The sequence below is a fragment of the Lycorma delicatula genome, chromosome 10, assembly GCF_047948215.1.
Source record: "Lycorma delicatula isolate Av1 chromosome 10, ASM4794821v1, whole genome shotgun sequence".
Lineage (NCBI taxonomy): Eukaryota > Metazoa > Arthropoda > Insecta > Hemiptera > Fulgoridae > Lycorma > Lycorma delicatula.
Genome location: NC_134464.1, coordinates 30,920,406 through 30,935,790, shown reverse-complemented (window position 1 = coordinate 30,935,790; position 15,385 = coordinate 30,920,406). Strand labels below are relative to the sequence as shown.

General features: G+C 27.9%; 1 long non-coding RNA gene across 1 annotated transcript in view; it reads right to left on the bottom strand.

Annotated features, from left to right (window-relative positions):
- LOC142331454 (uncharacterized) overlaps positions 1-13,255 on the bottom strand; it is a 35,615-nt gene extending 22,360 nt beyond the window's left edge. The window contains exons 1-2 of the long non-coding RNA XR_012757999.1: positions 12,958-13,255; positions 8,671-8,763 (exon numbers count right to left, since the gene is read on the bottom strand). This is a non-coding gene — a long non-coding RNA (uncharacterized LOC142331454). The remainder of the gene's footprint in view (positions 1-8,670; positions 8,764-12,957) is intronic.
- Between the last annotated feature and the right edge of the window lie 2,130 nt (positions 13,256-15,385).

The window sequence follows — 15,385 nt, the reverse complement described above, 5'->3', positions numbered from 1 at the left end:
GAATATAACTTTTAATATAAATTTTAAAATTGTTAGAAAGAGTGATTTGGAAATTTAGTGTATCTGACTTTTTGTTCCATAGAACTCTTAGAATACATATGTTGTGTTCTTCATTAGATGGTATAGATGAATTATGATTAGATATAGAAGTACTGCAATTGTTAGAATACCATGTGTGAAGTGAAAAACCATCCTGTTGTAATAATTTGGAGATATCGTTCTTTAATTGAATAACTTCATTAAGGTTATCTTAACCAATAATGAGATCATCTACATAGAAGTCATTTTTAATAGCCTGAGAAGCTTGTGGAAAACTATTTTCACTTTCAATTGACATCTGAATGAGACAACTTGTGGCTAAATATGGCGGACAAGAGATTCCATAAGTTATGGTTTGTAGTGCATAATGCTTTATATCTTGTTTTGGAAAATTATGCCAGAGAATCCATTGTAAATTAGAATCACTGGATTTAAATAGTACCTGTCGATACATCTTTTTTATGTCCGAAGTAATGAAATAATTATGAATTCAGAATCATAAATATAGAATATAAAATTATGAATTATGAATATAGAAAATAAATCTTATTGGACAACAGGTCCAACTTGTAGAGTATTGTTAAGAGATAAACAGCTAGTGGTTGTAGATGAACCATCAAAGACCACAAAAAGTTTAGTTGTTAGACTAGTAGATTTAAATACTAGATGATGGGGTAAATAACTTATACATTTGATTTGCCTATTAAAAAATCATCGGAGTTAAGTGATAACATATGACCCAAGTCATAATATTCTTGTATGAAAGTGGAATAGTCATGTTTAAGATTGAGATCATTGTTTACCCTTCTTTCCAACGATAAAAATTTTTTTTTTGCATTTACGAAAGAATCACCTAGCCTTATATTGTTGGGTTTATGCAATAATGTCACTACAAATCTACCTTGATTGTTTCGAGTAGAAAATGTTTTTCGCAAATAGAACTTTCATTAAATGAAATATCAGTATTAAGTGCAGTCGAAAGATTTGTAGAATCCTTTCGAGAAAAATAAAAATGTGATACTATTATTGCTCTTAAGAGTTAACAGGAAAACAAACAGTAAGAATATATCCCAATTTGGTTTCTTGGAGAACAGGATATTTAAAGTTTCAAATAAATTGTGTAGGTTAATAAAATTTAAGTAAAATTGTGCTCCAATAAGTACATCAATTTTATTTGATATATTAAATTCAGGATCTGTAAAAAATCAGATTATGAGGCAAATTAAAGTATGATATTATCAAAGGTACATGTCAGTATGCTAACTGTTATTTCTGTTAAAACAGCACATTGCAATTGGAATGAAAAATTCATATATAAAGAATGAAAATCTCACATATATGTTTAGAATAATATTCGTCAACTGAATGAACCTTAACTAAACAATTGAAACAACGATTATAATGTAACAGAAATTCCTTTTGCTCATCAAAAGAAAAACTAAAAAATTTCTTACAAAAATGTAAATAATGATTAGAATTACAAATTAATCATTGATTATAATTAAATTTTGAATAACTAAAATTATTTTCCTTGTATTGCTTATCAGCATTTATATTAAAATATTTAGTACAGGATTTAGTTCCAATGTTGTATCACTGTCCCTTGGAAATATGTCTTGAGATGTTTGACTAGTTTGACTTATTTGCATTAATATTTTCAAGCATCTCCTTTCTAAATTCAAGGAATTCTATGAAATCTTTTGAGTTGAACATTTCTCCTTCTGTAATCTGGAAGTATTGTAATCTAACTTTGATGTTAACAACCGAACAATAATAAATTCATGTGTACTGATTTGATTATTCATTCCTTCAAGAGCACTGAAATATGAAGATTCTTTGATGATAAATTTGGATAAATTCTCCAATGATTCTCAGTTAATGGAATTTAGTTGTAAAATACAATCTGCATTATGAGATGCAATTAAATATTTATTGTCAAAACACCTTTTTAATAGATCTAGTGCAATTGTATAATTTTAATTTGTAATTGGCAAATTTTTAATGATAGCTAATGCTTCATCCTTCAAGGAGGTATGTAAATAATGAAGTTACTTAAATAATTTCTAATATAAACTAAATTACTAAATAAACTATAATAATGTTGCCAGTCAAGAACATTACCTCTGAAAAATGGTAAATTAATCGGTTGTAGTTCCTTTGCGTTTGCTAAGTTGCTGTAACTGCATTAATTTCTTGATCAATGGTCGATTGCTTAAAATTATCTATTACACAGTGTAATTTACATTCAAAACTGCATAAATTGTCATCAACCTATACACGAACTGCACAAATATTATCTTCAATTTCAAGTTGCATTTGAATGGCATCATATTTACCTTGCAACTCTTGTTTCTTAATTTAATTCATAAAAGATGAATATCAATATCAAGTTGAGAAACATTATATTTTTCTATAAAAGTACAGATTCTTGTTATAAAGGATATAATAATTAATCCTCTCTGTCTAATTAATTGTTCTCTGTTCATTATAAACTAACAGTCTTAATTAACAATGATAAATAAATAAAATGACTTTATAATGAAGAAATAAGTTGTAGGCTGAATTTCATTGGATAATAGGCAGCCGGAAAACTCTTTTATTGAGTCACAATTGATAAGTTGAAAGATTTTTAAGACAAAACTTTGTGGTCTTTAACTGAAGAATCCCACAATATATCTTCACATATCCAACTTGGACAACCAAAAAAAAAAGTATTCAAATGTCTTATTGAACTTACCAGAATTCAAAGAATTTGCCGCTGGTTCAATATTTTCAATAAATACCTCGTTACTGTGATTAATTATATTTTTACTATAGATTTAGATACATTTTATTTGTTACTAACACTATGAATATCTTAACAAATAAAATCTAACTTTCATATTGTTTAGGTTAATTATAATTATGTACATAGTGTTATATTTAGATTCAAAGTTTTAAGTTACATTTTACAACAGAACTGAAATCATTTTAAATGCATTAATTTTAACATCTTTTTAAGAACTGATTTATTTACATTTTTTAAGAATTGATTTGTTTTACATCTTTAAACACAATGTAATACTGAACAATAGTATTTATAAAGAAAAAATATATATTATAACAGCTGTTGAACTAAACTTAGATTAACATATTTGTATCGCTTACATAAGTAAGAAGAAAGAGTTACGCTTTTTATCATAAATAAGAAGGATATGAGACTGAACAAAACTCATTACTTTTCAATACACCACCTACTGAAAGTAATGTACAAACCCAAAACATTTTTTCTGAGGTAGTTTAACTGATTGTTAGATCTGAGCAAGTGATGTATTTTCATCTGTTTTTCTAATGTACGGAACCCACTGCTCCTGAACATAAAAATTTGTCTTGTCGGAAAATAGCATTTTCCAGTATTCTTTAGCATACAAAAGCAGTTTTTTGCACATTATTAGAGATAAATGCTACTTTTCAGCAGCCTGATGAGCTTTCCATCCTGCTGCAAGAATTAGGCGTCTAACAATTGTCACAATTACTAATTTAAGTCCACAGCAGATAATTTTGGATCAAATTTACTTTTACTCACTTACGATCGATCCTGTGTTGGAGGAATTTTTCTTTCATGGCCACATTTTCCTTTCCTTTGAGGTGAAAATTATGAACCAGTTTCTTTAAAATGTTATAAATATCATTCACTGCCACTTGACCAACATCACACACAGAAGCTATCTGTCATGTCCAATTGATATGCTTAGAGAGAAACAATTGTCAAACACAATCTAAAAGTTTCGTATTAAAAAATGTAATAAATTTACACAAAACATGAAAATTGCTAAATAACGAATATCTAATAACTTCACATTGCACAGACAACTTAAAGAATGAGTGGTCGAGCAGTATACCCACAACATAGAAATTACAAAAAATTCCCTGTGTTCGGATTAATTTACATGCTACAATAATGAAGCTTATCGATTAATCCCTGTTTATTTCTGGAAAATAATCTGACTTTGCGGAAAGATGTAATGAAATTATTTATCTTTCACAAAATGGATAAAATTAATGTGAATCAAAAATTATATAAAGTTTCATATTTGAAATTATAGTAATAATTTTTCAAAATATCTATCTAAGGCTTTAAGTATTATTCAATTAGTCTTTTATAATGAAATTACTGATTCAACTTAAGTAACATGTTAACCAAATACCTTCAGAGTTTTCTTAAAGAAAGTAAACATGAATATAATTTCAAATTTGTGTCATTATTTTAATTCTAAATAAAGTTAAGAAACATTTAATTTAAGCTTAGAACTTTTAAAGATCTTCTCAGTCTTTTCTTATTTTTGTAGTATTTAAGTAATTGCTACAACTTTTTAATAATACGATGCTTGTGATATTTTAAAACCCAAAGGATTTTTCATTAAATTATCTATAAAACTCAGATTTGTCACTAATGAAAATTTAATTATATTCATAACATAATTCTTAACTTACGGCTGGAAAATCAAAAATGCCACTAAATCATAGAGATAAACTGATTACACTTTAAAAACAGGTACAAATACAGTACAGAGAATTAGGAGTTTTTGAACATTTCACCTTTTTTCTTTCTGTAAACTATTATTATATATAATGTCCTAAGTAAAAAAAAAAAAAAAATACAGTTTCACAAACCTTAATCCTTTTAATAAATATTCTTATTTTTTACCAGTTACTTTAAACTGTATTCATTCACAAACAATTTTGATGACTGTAAAATACAAATAAGAACAAAAAAATTACATAAAGAAGAGCAAACCTACAAATTCAGAAATTAAATTTCACCTTTTATAGATATTTAATCTAGTAGTACACACAGATTAAATGCATAGCTTACATTTTTGGTAATTTCAATACATGAAACTTGGAGGAATTAATAATTTACAACATTTGAAATATATTTAATGAAGAATATGGCTTCTTTTTTATCATTAATTATTATTGTTCAATCCTTTTCATTATTCACACATACCAACTGACAGTTAGTATTTGGCTCTAGCTTCTAGTGAAGATGATTTAATAATCACCTCTTCATGTGAATGACATATCATTACACATTGAAGTAATCATTTTGTTCATAAGCTGAAACCATTTAGGCAGGTCAGGACAGTTATTCCTAATAACTTACAGTTTTTCTCTAGTTTGTGATAGCAGAAGACATTTGATATTTGCTTTAATACATTATCATATTAAAAATAACATAGAATAGTATTGCTATAGAAGAAATTATTGCAGAATTACAGCGTAACATCATTATATTTATTAGCATTCGAGATTAAACACTTCAACCCATTTCTTAATTCACCTACCTGGTGATTTTTCAATATTCTTCTTGGACAAAAGCCACGGGAATAGTTTGTAACATTCTATTTAATGATATATTTTGCAGCATTGCCTTGCTTGTAGATTTAAATTAGCATAATGAAAGAATAAGAATGTAAAAAAGAATAAGTTAACAAAGAATATGCTACACGCTAGGAGAATTACTGTACTTGGGGTTAGTTTCCAAACCCAAGGCGACTACAGTATGTGATTTAAATGTCAAACTGCTTTATCAGAAGATGAACATATTAGACGGGATGTTTAAAGAAATATATGATTTAACCAAGTTACGAAAAACAAAATAAACATTTAAAGTAAATAAGCTTTTGTACTGATGGGTACAAGGATAGAAGCATCAAGTACACACAGACCTTCAGAAAAGCACATTAATTTTTCTGAATAGAAATAAACCTGTCATTGTTAAACACCACACTCAAGTTCTGAAATATTTAGTGACAACAAAATGGATAAAATACAAACGTGGAGGTTATATATAAAATTTATAGTTTAGGATGAATAGAAATCTCAAGGGAGTTTACGTAAACAGTATTTCATTAGGTAAATGCCTGATAACCTCTGGAAGCTTAGTCGCTGATCTTTCAACTCATCTAATTTATGACAAAAAAATCACAGAAATGTAAATATGTTAAAAGATTTTAGGCCTGCAGTTACATCAATAAGTAAGTGTTATCCACATTAGTACATACTTCAAATATAAGCTATATCATTTAAAATTTACAGACACAAACAATCAAATTATTTATTTAATAAATTTCAGAAAGTAATTAATTTGGTCATAGCAGGTTTATGAAAAATAAATTAGTTATCTCCTCAATCTCTAGTAGCTGAAAATATAATCATATTAATTAAAAAACTAGAAAACAATTTTTTTTAAATTTTCATTTGCATTTTAATAATTGTTCACTTTTAAGTAAGGGAGTGAATTACATATACTCTGCAACTGTGTAAACTACAGCCTAATGTCATAAACACCAAAAGCTCACGGCAATAATCAGCTACAATAAAAAGCTTTGCATTTAAAAAACATATCAGCTTATATTTAATATAAGCTGATATAGTTTTGAAAGCAGTGATGAAGAATCAGGCACTACTGAAGAAGACAACAATGATTTTGATTTTGAATTATCTTCCAATAAGCCACATATTATATCAGAAGGTGAATTAAATGATTGGTTAGGGATTTAAATTTATCAAAACATCAAGCTGAACTGCTAGGATCAAGACTGCAAGGTTGGAATTTACTTTAAAAAAATAGAACAATTTCAGGCTTTCAAAGCCGACAAAAAGAACTTTCTCAGTACTTTATTGATGAAAATAATTTGATTTATTGCACAAATATTGATGAGCTTATTATGTTGCACTTAGCATAAGTTCATAAATCTGACGACTAGAGCCTTTTCATAGATTTGTCCAAGTATACTTTAAAAGTGGTTCTACTACACAATACTATACAATGGTAACAAATATCCTTCGATATTATGGTATTAATTTAAAAGAGACAAATGATGTGCTGAAAGATATAAAACATAGCTGGAACATATGTGGTGATTTGAAAGTTATAGCTATTTTGTTAGGCATACAGTTAGGCTACACTAAGTATGTTTTTCTTTGCAAATGGGACAGCCAAGCTAGGGATAAACATCATTTTACTAAAGAGTGAAAGAAATGAGAACTTAACTCCAAATGGTAAAAATATTATTCATTAGCCCTTAGGCCCATCTCCATATAAAGCTATGACTAATGAAAAATTTTGTAAAAGCAAAGAAGATGGATAGTCCTGGATTTTTATACATCACGCAGAAATTTCTGAACGTAAGTGAAGGAAAATTAAAGAAGGAATATTTGTTGGTCCTCAAATAAGAGAGTTAGTCAAAGATTAGTTTACAACAAAATTAAACCCACATTATTGCTTGCTTGTAAGTATTTTAATAAAGCGCAAAGCTTATTATCACTATTAATTTTATTTAATTATTTTTCTTCAGATATTCTGATTTGTTTTTTTTAGATAATAATTTTTTGTATTTCACAGAAAGATTAAATACACTAAACAATTTTACCCATGCATCAGTCATTTATAAACAGATTTGTACAAATGAAATGCGATTCTGTTCATAATAAAAGGCTTAACATTTTATTTAATACATCACTGGATTAAAAAATTTAAATCCAAATTTTTGAACGGTACATGTGCACCAAATTTCATTAAAATATTTCAATCTGTTCTAAGATGTACATTTTTTATTTAACAAACAAAATGGCATAGAGAGGGAAAATAATCAAAATATGGCATTTCTCTACTTTTAACCTTTTTGTTTACTTCGATATCCTGTAAATTTTGCCAACACTTCTTGGGATACCTGTACACTAAGTTGATGACAAATAAAAAATAAGTTAATCCATATATCTTACAGGGTTATATTTAAAATTTGATATTTAAAAAAGTTGTGCCGTTTACAATAAAAATCAATGGATTAATATTTCTGTTATAATGTAAGATGTTATAATGTTATAATAAAATTAGAAATTGAAAAAGAAAACTCTTTATTATTACTATATCATTATTATTACTGAACTGCTTAAAATTTAACTAGATTTTTTCAAAATTTTTTAATCGTTTAACCAGCTCAGAAATTCACTGATTTATTTATTTTTTAACCTCTGAGACCACTGTTAGGTATTGTTTTAGAGGATGAGATGAATGATAGAATGAATGAAATGAATGATGAAATAGTGTGTGAAAATGCCATGCCTGCCCAGGATTTGAACCTGGGACCTTCAGATGAAAGGCCAAGACGGACTGCTATATTTAAAAGTATTAAAAATTACAGAGAAAATATGACTCATTTTAGCTAAAGCACCTGGAATTTATAAATAAATAAAGGAGAAAAAGAAGTAAAGTAAAGAGAGTTTACAATCTTAAATAACTATTTTAAATAGATTTTAATAACTATCTTATTACTTAAATAATTATTTATTTGATAAGGAGTAGTAGAAGGTAAAATAATATTGAGAAGGTAAAACTTAACAGAGAGTAAAACAAAAAAAAATCCATTACTGATAATGCATGCAACTGATGAAACAAGTAAAAGCTTTCACCAATAAGGTGCTGTATGCTGATGTTTATTTTTATTTTACAGTTTGATTCGAAATGCTAAAATTTTAAAAATCTTTGATCAAATTTTTCGATGGTATGATATATTAACATACAATATTAATTAACACATAATATATTAATGAGAAAAATAAAGAATATGTGCAAGTAGCACTCACAAAGTCGACCTTCCATCATCGATGACGCAGTAAGTTAATTCTCTGTAGTATTAGTCTGACCCACGCTATGTTTTATAATTGCAATATGTAATTCTGAAATTAAAAGTACAATACAGAGTTTTTAAATTCAGGAAACTTTTTGGCCAGTAATAATTTAAAAGCAGATAATGAAAATATATGGTAGTGAGGTTACGAATAAATCAGTTTCAAGAATTTTTCCTTCATCCTTTGATGAAGGGAAATCAAATGTTCAGAAAAGAAAAATGTCCAACAACCCTTTCTTGTCATCGAAGAGAAAAAAATATGTCAATGAAATTCATAGAAATAAATTGATTCTCTATATATGAATAATGTAGTTCATTTCAACAGTTTTCAAAGAATTTATGTAATTTTCAACAAATAATTAGGGCAATAAAAGTTTGTGCCAGATAGGTTTTTCTACTATTGTCTGAAGAAGACAAGGTAAATGAAAATAGCCTCAACATTTGTCAACTGATATAAGCAAGAGGTGATCAATTTATTTATATGTTGTAACTAATGAAATAAAGATTTATTATAAAACTACTAAAATTAATTCAAATAATGTAGATAATGTAGAATCAATTAGAAACTATTTCAAAACAAAAAGGAAATTCTTAGCTTGTTATTGTCAGGTGCCATTTATTTCTGTTTGACCCAAAAGTAAAAGGAATTTTAAGAGATATCATTAAAGAACAGATAAACTAGAAAAGAAGTACTTAGTTACGGAGTTACATTTTAATAACAATATCCAGAACATATAAAATTGTATTAAATGATCGGTGATAAAAAAAATTGCACAAGTAATTTTAGAATTTTCAGAAATATATTAAATTTGAAGCAGTGCAGTATTCTACATTAATAAATTATATCTACATTGGATAATAAAAACATAATAGACCAATAAACATTTTTTTCTACAGTCTTAGGATTAGTCTATAGAAAAAATGAACATAGTTCATTTTTTTAAAATTATACGAGACAATGTCATCAAAAGGCTTTTATACCTGTTCTGCCTGTCAGTCTCTTGGCCTTCTGAATTTGCATCTTCCACTAGGTTTGAGTAATCAAGGATGCTTAAAGGCCAATCTACACATGCAACATGTAATCATGGCAACTGGTTTATATTTATCCATCCTATTAAAAATGTTGGAACAGCAAATTTTAAGAATAGCCGTCGTAGTATTATTTTCTCCAATTTTTGTAAATGAGTTAGCTAATAATTCTAAAAACTATGAGTTCTAGAAATTAAGATATTAATATAATAAAATTAATTAATAATATAATATAATATAATTTAAAATTAATATAATCATTCTATAAAAATATATAGTTTTTTAAATTACTTTAAAAATATATATTTAATGAATAGCAATGATTTTCTCAAAATGAATGGGGCCTTCGTAGTAATTAAAGGTAATTATTTTCTCAAAGTTCATCGTTGAACAATATTATTAATTGCAATATTACCTTCATTATGGAAATTTAATATTAAGTAGAAAATTTAATTAAATTAACTAATAGATTTATTGTTGTACTTAGTCGTGTGCTTTAAGTTTGGTTCAAAACAGCAAAGAAAATACTTTTGATCCGATAATTTTTGCTGTACACAAAATATTTATTTTCTGAATGAACAATATAATAGACCACAAATATCGCTGTAAAACAATAATAACTAAATGTAAAAACATTCAATATTTTTTTTTGATGACTCGTGAGAATTTCTAACATCTATATTAATTTACAAAAGAAAATAGCCATGTAATACACTACACTGTCATTAGAAAATTTAATTTTTGTTAATACTACTAAATGATAACCGCTTAATTTGCTGTAGACAGTTGAGTTTCATAAAATGTAAATTAATTTAATCATAAAATGCCCATTTCCTAAAACAAATAATTGTTAGGATATAAACAAATAGAATTCCGGATGTTAATGTAAATTAACTAGGTATTTTGAAGAATACTTTATCAGAAGTTATACAGCTCAGAAATTGCATATACCAAGAAAAGTAAAATTTCAAAAAGTAAAAGAGAAAGATTTTGACACAATAAATATACAGCTATTACTTTATGTTTTTATAAGGCCAATTTATCTTCAAGGTAATCACTGAAACAACTTGAAATTGATATTTTATAAACATAATATGTAAAAGTTATAAAGCTCTAAAGTTTCATATACAAAATATATATAGATTTAAAAGAGATGAGAATCAAGTATTCCAATGTTTTCTATGAATGTATTATTTCAACAATATTCACATGTCTCTTTAAAATCGTATAAAATGTGATAGGTTTGATAGGTTCATATCATGGATATTATTTGTTTTTAGCACTTAGTATCAAAATTATAATAGCTTAAACTCTAGTTTCTTCTTTCATTGGCTAAACTATAGTGACATATTCATATCAATTTATTAAATTTACAAATAGTAAAATATTTGTACCTACTTTGAACCTTTGAACCTACTTGTACCAAACGAAAGGTTTACTTAAATTTAACTTTTATTTTTTATTTGGTTAATTAACTTTTCATTTTATCATTAGTTAAATTAGATATATTGAAGAATAACTCTAAAGCTTACTCAGTACTAACAACAAAAAATCACATTTATGAATAAAGTGTTCTACGATTTAAGTTTGTAAAATAAATATTTCTTAAATTTTAGAATGGTTAATAATGGTGTGTAAATGCACATAATTTGTGCATATTATGAAATTCATTAACTTTGTTTGAAATCAAATATTGAAATTTTTACTGTAGTTTGCTATTGTGAAAATGCATATTATGAGGTAAAATTAGATTTTTGTCCTAAGCCCCCCACCAGAGCTAAAAAGCCTCAAACTTTCAATAGATTTAAAAGGTTGAATTTGAAAAAAATAATAAAAAACAAAGGAAACGCTTATCAATGTTCTTACTCTAGCTACGTGAGTATGGTGGCTTATGTAATAATTAAAAAAATCAATTCGATATTTCACAACTTTCATTGCAAATTTAAACTGTAAAACAGGAATTTATTATTATTTAATATTAAATTTTGGTGGTAATTTTTACTTATTAGACTTATTAAGGGGTTTTAATATAAAGGACTGAAATTGAAGAGGAGAAATTGATATATATATAAATTTTTTTTTTTCTCAGTTGACTCCCCATCCCAAACCCTGCATTAAGAAGCTTTGCTTCAAAAGTTTTGATATAAAATAATAAGCAGTGAAATGAAATAAAAAGCTTAAATCATTTTACATAAATAATATATCTAAATTGTTATTAGTTTGTTATTTATATGTTACAACAGCCTGTTTTGGAATACTGAAAAGATATTTTTAAAAAAAGTTTACTCTTATAAATATTTACACATGAAATATTTATAATGAACGTACCTTTTTAAAAGTAAATGGTAAATATGTTTTTTGAAGAGAAAAAAATTGTAAATTACCTCATTTGTTAAAAAGGCAAAATTGATACAAATGTAAAAACTCAATATATCATTAAATAACTCAATAACTCTGAATATAATTTCCCTAGATGCTTTTGGCATATTTTAGTGGCTAAGAATCTTAGCAGGCAACATACAAAAACAAACTCTTTATTTAGATTTTTCTATTATTTAGAGATAAAATAAGTAAGAAAAGTTAGATGTAATGAAAGTAATATTATTAAGTTGCAAAAATATAGATATCAGTTAAAGTAGTTAATACATTTTTTGCCTTAGGATGATGGTCGTGATTCCCAGTATAAAAAAAGGCATTGGCAATTGACGTAAACAATGAAAAACTAATCTTTTCTGACATTTGAATGGATAGTATGAAATAATCTGGTCATTTCTATCCACCCGTTTTATTTTTACTATAATTGATAATTATATCAGGTTTTTTTTTTTGAAAACAAAAACATGTGCCCCCTTTGGAGTGCACATGTACTTCACTTTGTCTTTATGTGTACTAAAGATAAGACTAATACATCTCCAGTGTCTTTCCATTTGACACAGAGGAGATATTTCCTCTCATGTAAACTAGTTTCTTTTTGGCAGCTCTTTCAGATAGGACATCCAGCTTTACTCTGTCGCTGCCATAAAAAATCAAACCGCTGGTGAACCGTAAAACCGTTCCCTGAATGTTGTATTTCCCTTGTCAAGATAATCCCGGGTGATGATAACGCTAAAGCGTTTTTCGCCCACAAAACCCCCCAAAAAACGATTATCAAGATAATCAGAAAAAAGTCTTTCTGATTATCGGAAAATAGAAATTATGGAATTGTTATTTTTACCTGTTTAAATTTCAAATAGAAGTACATATGCGGTTGACGAATCAACAATATATAGTTTTACGCAAAAAACACGAAATCTTATCCTGCCATTAAATCCACACACGGCTTCATCAACTATAAAATTTTCTCTTGAGAAAAGCAGGCCGGATACTGAAGAGATCAAATTGTTCAAAAGACCTTAATTCTGATATTACTTTGTTCAGAGTCCGAATCTTCATAAAAATGGGATTCACATAACATTTCATAATTAACAAAGAAAAACATAACTACTTCGTTTACAACGAAATCAACACGCCACAAACAGCACTTCTAACCCCAAACACTAACAATCAGTTTATATTCATTTTCAAAAATATCAGGCAGAGTGCGGATAAAACAAACGAATCATTCAAAAAGAATTAAAGAACGACCGTTTGTGAATTAAAGCGTAATAACGAATATTATCTGGATGAAATTTATAACTTATTTAAATACGACTGCCCAATTTCATGGGCTCTGGTCACTACGAAAACCTCGATAGCCCATGAAAAACACGGGCTTAGGATTCAATGTGTTAAAGTAGAATAAATCCTCATGGATTTGAATTCGGATAATGGCCCAATAGTTATATTTTGTAGCGACTATCTCGAGAGTGATCAGCAACAACTTAAACAGTATAATTATGACTGACTTACATATTTTTACATGGCAGAATTTTTACAAACAAAAATAAAGAGAAACACATAGCAGTGTAACGGTCAACATTCAATTCGGTAATCGGAAGATCACTGGCTCAGTTGACCAGTGTCAGTCATTACACACATTTCTTTTTCTATTTAGCCTCCGGAATCAGCGTAAAGGTACTACTTTTAAGATTGATATGTATGAACGTAAATGAAGTTGTAGCCTTGTACAGACGCAGGTCGACCATCCCTGAGATGTATGGTTAGTTGAAACCCAATCACCAAAGGATATCGGTATCCACGATCTAGGGTTGAAATCCGTAAAAAAGTAACTGCATTTACTAGGATTTGAACCTTAGCTTCAGAATCAGCTGATTTGCTATGACGAGTTCACTATCAGACTAACCCGGTGGATTCCTTTTTTTTATCTACCATTTATCTCTTCTTTTCTTTTAACCTTCGAGACCACAGTTATGTATTGTGTCAAAGGATTGAGGTGAATAACAAATTTTGTAGCGTGTGAAAATGCCATGTTTGACAGGGATTCTAAACCGGGACCTAAATAAATAAAATAAATTTCTTTTTAACACTAATAGGCTTCCCGTGGAGACTGTGTGAGGCTACAGTGGTGAGGTATGCGAGCTCCTCACGGGAGGCTAGACCAATCATCACAATCTAGTGACAAACAGGGTGCCTATGGGGTGCTCTTATAATATCTCTGCAAACAATCGTACGATTTACAAAATTCAAACTGTATTTTATAGTAAATTGAAGGCTAACTTTTGCATGCATCTTGTACTCTCAATTTAAGATATAACCGTTATTCAGAGACCAACTATATATATTTGTATATAGTTTGGTCTGTATTATATATGTATATAATTTGTCTGTTATATGGTATATTCGTGTTTTCCCAGAGAAGGTTTAAAGCCATCGTCTACATGGTTATGATATTAAAAATATTGATTATTTCTTCACCCCCAAGGAAGGTGAAACTGAATTAAAGATATTCATTAAGGAAAACACAGATTAATCCTCCTTTTATTGTTATATTTCTGTCATCGTGGCAACAGAAATAAGTTATGAACTTTTCATTGTCAAAGTTGTGTGTACATTAGTTACCACAGTTACTATTATTCTATCTTTACTTTCTTTTTCAGGTTTCTATAAAGTTTCACTACTAAAAATATTATTTATCAGTATTATTCTCACAACCATGAAGATAACATACAGTGACTTGGTTGAGGGGGTTAAGCCCCGTGGTTAGATGGGAATGGCGACTGTACCATCAATCAATATGACGATGACAAGAAATAATGTACAAAACTGAATAAGGAATTAAGAAGAACACAAAAAGGAAAGAAGAAATGGCTTTGTGAGACGACTGCTCATACATAGAAAATTCAGGGAAGTATGAACTTATGTGCAAAAAAGTATAAACAGCAACATGAAATAAGTACATTAAAGAAACTACATTAGAGAATTGGTTAAAACAGTATCCTATGTTCTCAATGTCTGTAGATGGAATAAGCAAAATAATACTGGTTTTGAAAGGTCTTGAAGATCCAACATGCGATATTTTTTCAGTAGTAGATAATAACGTAAATATTAATCAAAGAACAAAACAGTAATGGTGAACAATATCTAGAAATAATTAGCACAAATGGCTAGAGTTACTGAGGGTATGATAGCCCATCCTGTATTGATCACATTTTCAATCAATTTTATATTAACACACAATTTTTCTAGAGCTGTCATTCTGACAC